Genomic DNA, 8,569 nt, shown 5'->3' with positions numbered 1-8,569 from the left:
CCGGCGGTTAGTGCGCCCGAGGACGTGCGCTGCGCCTGGCCGTGGCTCCGTGGCTGCGCCCGCCGGCCTGCGGCCCGCACTGGTGTGGGGGACAGAGCAGGCGTCTTTGTGCTGTCCAGCGTGGTGTGTGACTGTCCTTGCTCAAGACGTCCCTCGCTTTGTCCACCCCGAGGCCCAGGAGCTGCCTCGCGTGCGCTGGCCCAGGCACCGGCCCGGAGCAGGCTCTGGGCTCAGTGCCCCTTGCAAAACAGTGCGAAATGCCGGCCCCTGCTCGGGGCTGTGCACCGGCGGGAACAAGCTCCGCGGGCCCCGTCCCTGCACACACAGCGAGGGAGGGAGTGCGTGGAAGGTTCTGGGTGGGTGGTTCCCCCAGCTGTGGCAGGCGCTCGCGCGTGTAAACTGGCTGGAAAGCAGGAAGCGGAGAGCCAGGCAGGAGAGCATCTGGACTTGGGTCTAGACTGCCGAGTGTGCAAGAGAGCGAGTCTGGCGTCTCCAGCAACTCCACATATGGGGCGTGGGAAGAGGAGCAGATGCTGTGGAACTCCTAAATGCACTCGGGGTGCAGGGTGGCGGTGGCGGGGAGAGAGGATGGGGGTACCGTTTGGGCGGGTGGAAAACCTGCAGCTGATTTGTGTGCGTGTGGACTGTCACAAAAAGCAGTTGTTGGCATTTGGAGACCAGAGTTCGGATCAGAACTTAGCGGTCGTTATCGGGTCCCAGTACTGTTCCTGGGTCTCAGTTGCTTTTGTGTGCATGTTGGCACCAAAACTGCAGTCCTGCCTATCTCTGGGGTGGCTGAGACACGAATTGGTAAGTGAAGGCTCCTGGGCTTGCGAGGTGCCGCTGGGCACACAGGTGCACACTAGGGTCTGAGGGGGGCTGGTGGCCTGGAGCTGTCTTGCCGGTGGGTGGTAGAGGGAGCCATTTGCACACTGCGCCCTGTGACACTCGGCGTAGCAGGAGTGTCTGCGCGGAGCCTGTTTTTGGACTGGTGGTGTGGAAACTATGCACAGGCCTGGGCGGTCTCCCAAAGTTTTGTGCAGATGTCTTCTGCAGCACAAGAGGAAATCTGTGTGTGATGTTCTTTAAATCGCCCAGAACACCTTGATTTTCCAGATGAACCAGAGGCTGGATAGCCACCACCTTGCTTTTACAGTTGGGCCAGCAAAGGAAGAGTAAGCCGCCCTCCTGATAGTTTGCAGCCCGAAAGATAGGAGGTGGAGAAGCTTGCCCAGCCAAAGCCACAGGTCTGGGGTATGCACGACAGAGTTCTGTCTTTTGAGGTTCAGAGCCTTTGGAGCCAGGGCTGGCCCTGGACCAGGCTGAGGTGGACAAAAGGGTGTCGAGACTGACGTGCAGATGGCAGCAAGGCCAGAGCACGGCTGGCAACTTTTCACTTTTGGTTGTGAGTAAGGCTTCGCTGCATGCAGTAGTTGCTTAGTAAATGTTTGTGGCAGGAAAGAGGCTGGCCAAGAGATTCTATTTTTGTTTGTTTGTTTGTTTTTCTTCCACTACCAGGAATCGAACTCACGACCTTGCACTTGCCAGGCAGGCACTTTTGCCACTGAGCTAAATCCCCAGCCTCTCTGGCTGAGAGATTCTAAAAGCCTAGCTAGGGTCGGCTACTGGCTGTGCTGTTTGCCTGCTGTGTCCTGGGGAAGTCTGCTTCCCCATTAGTTAAGCTAAGGGCATCTCCAGGTTATCATTCTGATCTCACTTGTGGACCATTCCTCAGGGCCTTTCTGACTCCCCACCTAGAGCAGCCACTTCACTGGTAGTTCCCAGCACTTGGAACATAGTAAGTGCTCAAGAAATACAGTCCTGTGACTGAGTAACTCAGTAAGAGGAGGATGCCTGCATGTTTTTCTAATTGTGCTCCTAGGAGCTTGAAGCCCCACAAGCAGGGCACCAAGAGCTCAGAGTTCATCTAAAACACCCATCAGCTTCCAGGTAGGATTTCCTCTGAGGAAAGGGTTGTACCAAAATAAAAATAGAAAACCATTATATTGGAGGACCTGCATGGTCTCAACTCCATGCTGAAATGATGGAATTGCATCTGGAAGTTATACCTCCTTGGCCCTCGGGAGAACCTGCCCGGGGTTTGTTATTGGAAGGGGATCCCAGGGACGTTGATTCCAGGCTCTTGATGTTCTGAACAAAAACTTGTACAGGACAGTCAGAAAAATTAGCAAAAATAAGATTTATTTAGAAGGAGTCACAAGAATGAGTGAAAGAAGTGAGAGTTCCCTCAAAGGGTGGGAGTCGGCCAGTGAGATGAGCTCACTCCCTCCACAGGTGCTGGGACTGAGTCTCTCAAGGTCCTGGGGTTATGAGGATCCTTAGCTGGGGCCTGACAGGAGTCGTGGCCCAGCTGGGTTCCTGACCCGGCCCACCCACCCGCTGGGAGGGGGGTGTTTGACCAAACAAATTTTTAGAGGAAGTGTCATGCTGTCCAAAGCCCACAGTGGAGGGGAGGGGAGTTTAAACCACAGTACAAGCAAGGATGGCCTCAGGCTGGAGTCCTGTACTTTTAGGTTTGCACATGCCTGAAGGTCTTGAGGGACGCAGTGTCCCTGTGTCCCTTCTGGTTTCTGGTATTTTGACATAGCCGCCTGGTCTGTCTAGTCTGTTATGCACTTTGGTTCAGAGTGAGATTCCGAAGTCATTTCTGCTCAGCCCTGGAATTCACCCTGTGGCTGTTTAATGCACCTAGTTCCATTCCGTGCACTTTGGCTCAAAGTTGATGTGAAAATGACTGCACCCAATGCAGCAGCAAGGGGCCTGGGGAACTCTAGGCCATGTGAGGCCGGCACTGGACCGAGGACGCACTGGACACCCGACAGATAAGCCGCAGTGTCTGTGTCTGCACTGTCCTCCCTTGGCTGTGTTGCCAGGAAGACTGTTTGGTTGCACCTGTCCCCAGTAGGTGCCCACCAGCGTAATTTTTCTTGACTAGTTGGCATAAGGGCAAACTCTTCCCTGAGCAGTGAGTAAGCCCAGAATCCAGGCTCATGGTGGCACCGCCCCGACCTATACTTACAGCAGCTTCCCAGGGTTCCCAGGCTGACCTCCCGGTAAAACACTCGCGTTCTGTCTCTTCCTATCAATCCATTTGCAAATGGCAGCAGGCGACTGCTGTGTCCGGCCTGTGCCCGGTTTTTTGGCAGACTACATGTTTACCACTGCTTTTCCTAAACTCCAGAAGGGAGCACTAAAGGCCATCCCCACTGTTCTGGCTTAGATCAAGAATGTCCCCAAAGCCTCATGGGCCCAGAGGACAGGCTTTTGGAAGGTGACTGAACCAGGGCAGGGGGCAGTATAGCTGACTTCCTGTAAGAGGTGGGTCCTTGGGAGCATGACCCGGAAGGGTTTATCTCTCTCCCAGGCTCCTCCCATCTCCCTCTGTTTCCTGGCCAGCCTGATGTAAGCAACCTTGCTCCGCCTTGCCCCTCTGCCATGCTGACCGGGGACTGTAACTGTGAACCCAAACGGACTCCCTTCCTTCAAGCTGCTCATGGTGGGGATGTGTCTCAGGGACGAGAAACGTAACTAAGGCATCCACAACGGAGGAGGAGGTGGCCTCACTTCGTGTGGTTGCTCTAGGTGGGATGCTGAGGCGGGAAACCATGCACAGTGGAGAGAAGAAGCAGGAGTGAAAAACGGACCCTCGTGTTGACTCCTAAAGACCGCCAAGCTTGCTTCTGAACGTGACTGTCCTTTGGCTGACTCCCGTGGGTTCCCAAGGGCAGCAGACTTCTCCCTGAGGACGTCACAGTACAGTGCAGATAGCGGTGGGGAGAGGCTGGCGGCCCATTCACAACGGGCACGTGTCCACCCGGTGCCTGTGATGAACCCTGAACTCCAGCTTCCTGAGAGAGACCCAAAGACCCAGTGCTGCCGCTGAACTCTGGCGGCTGAGATTAAGCTCAAGCCAGGAAAAGAAGAAAAACCAGCTGCACTCAGGCTGTGTGGCACGCAGCGAAGCCTCAGCCGGAACTCGGGGGAGGCAGCCTGCGTGGGCAGCCAGTCCAGCCCAGCGCTGCGTCCTGGCTCTGCCCCTTCCTCTCCGTGGATGTTGAGAGTTAGGGGACCTTGCTAACGCTTCAGCTTCCCCATCTGTAAGTCAAGGGAGTGACCTCGTAACTCCTCGTGGGGTGTGTGCATGCCTGGGTTCCCCCTCAGGGCTCAGCTTCACAGCGAGGCAGGAACCCCCAAGTGTCCCCCAGACATGTGGTGATCATGGTATGAAGGAGTCCTGATGACGGGGGTGTGAAGTGTGACTGCTGTTTCCGCTGCATCCCACACCCCTCTCCGTGCATCTGACACCCCTCTCCCGGCATCTAGCACACCTCTCCCGGTGGGCTGTCGGAAGCCTGTGGTCTCCTTCTGGCTGTGCCTGAAGCCAGCCCAACACCCTGTGTCTCCCTGGGGTGCCTTTCCTGGAGCCCTGGTGTAGGGGGAGGGCGCAGCTGTGCCCACCAGCCTCACCCTGCCTTTCCCACTGCCCCCTGAGAGAGCACATGGCCATTCTTCAAGGATTAGAGATTGTTGTAAATCCCAAGAGTTACGGGTATGACAGAGGGTCAGGAAATGCGAAAGAAAACCACGCTGGTGGTTTCCTGATCTATTTTTGAGCCAGTGATCAGGATTCCTGCTTTGATGGGTGTGGGGTCACCTCACAGTGACTCTCAGCCTCATCCCAACTTAGTGATCCTTTTTTCCTTTCTTCTTTCCTCCCTCCCTGCCTTCCTTCCTTCCTTCCTTCATTTTTTCCTTCCAACACGGACTTCATGGCTTTAAAGATTTTTGTCAGCCAAATTTCAACACACATGAAATATTTGTTTCTTTACCTTAAGAAATGAATCAAAGACTGTGTAACTGATGGTGTGATTTTACTACCCACTATCTAACTTTCTGCTTTATATCAATTGCATTTTTAAAACATCAGTGCAGGTCATTTACTAATAGAACCTCGTATGTTTAAAGGGCTCAGCAATGATCAGAAGTGGGCTGGTGGTGTCCGGCTTGTTGGAGGTCTAAAACAGATTACAAAAACAAAAAGATTACATCATTTTGTATTCCTGTAGCGTGCATGGTAACTGGACCAGGAGGAAGTCGGGCGGGTAATGGTCAGAGTAGAAGGATTCTTGAAATACTGTAGAAATTTCTCTCTCAAGCTTCCCTTTGTAGACAAGCACTGACTTTGGACACTTGGGGGTCACTGTCTGTTCCCTGGTTTTAGAATTCTGGTCCTTGCCACTGCTTAAGGTAGTGTTATCTTTGCTTACTTTTTATCTCTAGCAACCAGCACAGAGCTGGGTAGAGGAGGAATTCAGTAAGTGCTCATGAATGGCCCTTAGCGTCCTCACCGAGACTGTCTGAGGAAAAGTTCCTCCTCTAGAGCTGACCAAATGGCTCACAGGGAAATGTGGGACCCCCCTTCATAACGCAGGAGGAGCTCCCAACCCAAGCACTGAAATGTGAAGCCCTCTGCGCTCTCTCAGAACTGGTCGAGCTGCTTTTATTTGTTAATGGTCAACGATGTTCTAAGTAAAGAAAAACTAAGATTTCAAATTACTAGCGTGACTTTTACCGTTCATCTTTATGTTGTGTGGTGCTAGCTTAAAAGGAAAAGAATCAAGCATTGAACTCGCACATACACTCACCACCACCGCAAGGTTCCTCTTCCACAGGCTGTGCGTGCCGTGTGCTGATCTCAGCAGGGCAGTGGAAATGTGCTCGACTCTGAGCCCGCTGTTTTTAGGTCACTCCCTGCTGCAGAAACGCCCACCAGCTCTCTGCCTTTAGCTAGCAAGAAGGAAAGGAGCTTGGAACTGTCCATGTCCCTCTCCCTTTCCTCCTCTGTCATCTGCATTTCCTGTTTCACTTGTGGCCCAGTGACAGAAAAACGCAAGTAAGAAAGGCCAGGCTGCCTAACCTGTTTCTCAGGATGCAAACTCGCTTTTGCGCGCGGCCTCCCAGGACCCGCTGACTCTGTGGCACGTGACCCAGTGCTTGCCTGGACGCTCCGAACCCCGAGCTGCACCAGCACGGCGCACATCTCCTCTGCTCACGCTCGTGTCCCCAGTCCTGGGACTTGACTTACAAACACAAGTTCAAAGACGAAATGCTGAAGGATCTCAAGATGCCAACCACAGAGGATTAAGCCAAGCACAGGGCCCTTCTGAGAGAGAGGCCCTGTGAGCCCTCGCCGGTCGCGTGCACGTGAGGCCGCCTGACCTCAACCCTGGCCTTGCGTTGGGGCCACATTTTTGGATGGCAGCCCAGTGAGGGCAGAACAAATCCTCTTCATTCAAGTGCCCTAGGATTGGAGTCAGTCATTTGTTTCTTTGGAAAGTGGCAGAAGTTTCCATTTCTGGATTCAGGCCTCCACTCCTTCGATTTCCTCCTTTACATTGTTAAGAGGTTGCCTTAGGTCCTTTACTAGCAGATTCCAGTTTGTTTAAAAGACTCAGAAGAAGGAAAAAAAAAAAAAAAGAAAAGAATAGGAATGGAGTTAAGGATTGTCCACTTTGTCTGAGGTTTGGAACAGGTTGAAAAGCAAAACTCTGCCAGGCCTGTTGCCACATGCCGGCAATCCTAGCTTTCTAGGAGGCTGAAGCAGGGGGACACAAGGTTACCCTATTCTGGGCAACCTAGGGACATAGGGAGAACTTGTCTCCAAAAAACATGTTTTTTTAAGAGCTGGGGATGTAGCTTAGTGCAAAAGCCCTGAGTTCAATCCCCAGCCCCACCCCCGACCCCCAATGCCAAAAAAAAAAAAAAAAAAAAAAAAAAAAACGCAAAGCAAAGTTCTCCATGGAGTTCAAGGGTACTCCTGTTCAAGGATACTTGCTTGCTGTTCCAGGCCTTATTTCTATAGCAAAGCTGAGCAGATTTGCTGGGATGAGGGAGGAAACGGTTTAGTTGCCAAGGAAACGCTCTTTCAGCTGGACAGAAGACAGGCACAAGGAAGAGGACATGCGACAGTGCCGTGTGGCTCCACACTTGAGCTCCGTGAACACACAAGGGCTCAGAACAGCTGGGCCTTCCAGCAGAAAGACTCGGCCTTGTACGGGGAGAGAGGATGAGCACAGAAGTTAGGACCAGAAGTACTGGGGAGAAATACTAAGATGATGATTAACACTTTCCAACAGCACTGCGAAGGACTTTGAACTTGGCAGGAAACCTGACTTTTCTAGGCAAGAACTAGGGAGCTGGTTGGTACACACTTTAGGGTACTGGTATAGCGGGGAGGGAAGGAGACCCTTCTCTCTAAGGTAGAAAGAACTGTGTCAGAAAAAGTTCAGCTGGGAGAAGCCACCCTGACATTGCCCTTCTGGTTTTGTTATTAACTTGTTCCACGCTCTACCTTGGTTTTAATTTGTTGTGTAAAAACTGCTGGTTTTAAGTTGCTATTTTTACATTAAATTGGGTATCGGCGTGATTGGCTGATGTGAGTTCTGCTCCTGCAGTCTGCAAATTTTTCTTATGACCTGAAGGCTGAGAGTGATTTTTATGTATTTGAAGGATTGAAGCAAATGCGAAGAAACAAAGAATATGCAGTGGAGATGTGTGTGGCCCATAAACCCTAAAGTGTGTACCAACCAGTCTTTTACAAAACAGGCTTGCGGACCCCGCACCCATCTAGCTGGCTGGGATGATCAGCCGGAGGGGAAGCCGAGACTGTCTCTCTGGGTGTTGGCATCTGAGATCCCAGCTTAAGGCTAATTTAATTCCCAGGACCTGCAGCCTAGGAAATGATTCTCTTCACTCCTCAGATGGTGCGAGTGTTCGCCTAATGCTGACAGGCGCTGCTCTAAATCAGCAAGTCCCCGAGTGAGGGGGGTTTTCAGCAGCATCAACATCCCTGAGTTTGTTAGAAATGCAGAATCTCTGCTGATGCAGAAACTGTCAGGTCGGTTGGGCCGGAGATATAGCTCAGTGGCATAAGCGCTTGCCTGGCAAGCCTGAGGTCATGAGTTCAATTCCCAGTACCAAAAAAAAAAAAATTTAAATTAACTTATTTAGAAATTCTACTTTGCCGGGTGTGGTGGCACATGCCTGTAATCTCAGCACTCGGGAGGCTGAGGCAGGAGGATCATAGCAAGTTTGAGACCAGCCTGGCTACAAAGTGAGCTCAAGGGCAGCCTGAACTACATAGCGAGACCCTGTCTCAAAAAGACAAAAAAAAAGAAACTCTCAGGTTGGGCCCAGGAATCTGCATTCCAGCAGATTCTGATGCACATTTCTGATGAGTCTAAGGATGCTACTAACAGCCTCAGCCTCTCACCTGCTTGTGGCAGGCAGATGTCACAAATGGGCCCGGAAGAGAGGGAAGGAAGAAGAGCAGAGGCAGGCAGGGGATGAGCGAGGCCTAATCACGACTGTTATCTGCGCCTGCCTGAGGCCCCAGAGGGTGAAGCAACAGCAGGAGCTAGAATTTCGGACTAGAATTACACCCCCAGCACAGCAACAAACCCCTCCCCCCAAAAGATCATTTGTTATAATTTTAGATTTAGGCTCTATTTGTCATTGTTAAATATATCTTTCAGAACATTAACTTCCA

At 52.0% G+C, this 8,569-nt stretch overlaps 1 long non-coding RNA gene across 1 annotated transcript; it reads right to left on the bottom strand.

The window, feature by feature from the left end:
- Positions 1–2,185: 2,185 nt before the first annotated feature.
- On the bottom strand, positions 2,186–6,743 carry LOC106148818. Its single transcript, XR_001234517.1, has 2 exons — positions 5,667–6,743; positions 2,186–5,036 (listed from the first exon to the last, which is right to left on the bottom strand). It is a non-coding gene; the product is annotated as an uncharacterized LOC106148818 (long non-coding RNA).
- Positions 6,744–8,569: the final 1,826 nt, after the last annotated feature.

Source organism: Chinchilla lanigera, unplaced genomic scaffold (assembly GCF_000276665.1).
Source record: "Chinchilla lanigera isolate Chin_1 unplaced genomic scaffold, ChiLan1.0 scaffold00028, whole genome shotgun sequence".
NCBI classification, from domain to species: domain Eukaryota; kingdom Metazoa; phylum Chordata; class Mammalia; order Rodentia; family Chinchillidae; genus Chinchilla; species Chinchilla lanigera.
The sequence above is the reverse complement of the archived record's forward strand: the minus strand, read 5'-3'. Positions and strand labels throughout refer to the sequence as shown.